Genomic DNA, 299 nt, shown 5'->3' with positions numbered 1-299 from the left:
CCAGGGGATTGCTTTGCTGTTCCATCTTGGTTTCCCCGGCCTCGGCTGATGGAATTATTGTTTATTTTTTTAATTTTCAGAGGTGGGGCCGATGACAGCTGAAGAAGACTGTATTTTGCTGAGGAGCAGCATGCTGGTCGAGAGGAGCAGAGCTCCTGAGGGAGACCTAATGGTTCCTCTCCTTCCTGCACGGAGATAAAGACTTATAATAAGCGTGTATGTTCACCATCTGGCTCCGCGCATGTGGTCCTTATGGAGGCAAGAGCAGCACAATCTGTAAATGATCAGGAGCAAGCAGC

This window comes from Carlito syrichta, unplaced genomic scaffold (assembly GCF_000164805.1).
Source record: "Carlito syrichta isolate Samal-C Ts95f unplaced genomic scaffold, Tarsius_syrichta-2.0.1 Scaffold305824, whole genome shotgun sequence".
Lineage (NCBI taxonomy): Eukaryota > Metazoa > Chordata > Mammalia > Primates > Tarsiidae > Carlito > Carlito syrichta.
The sequence above is the reverse complement of the archived record's forward strand: the minus strand, read 5'-3'. Positions refer to the sequence as shown.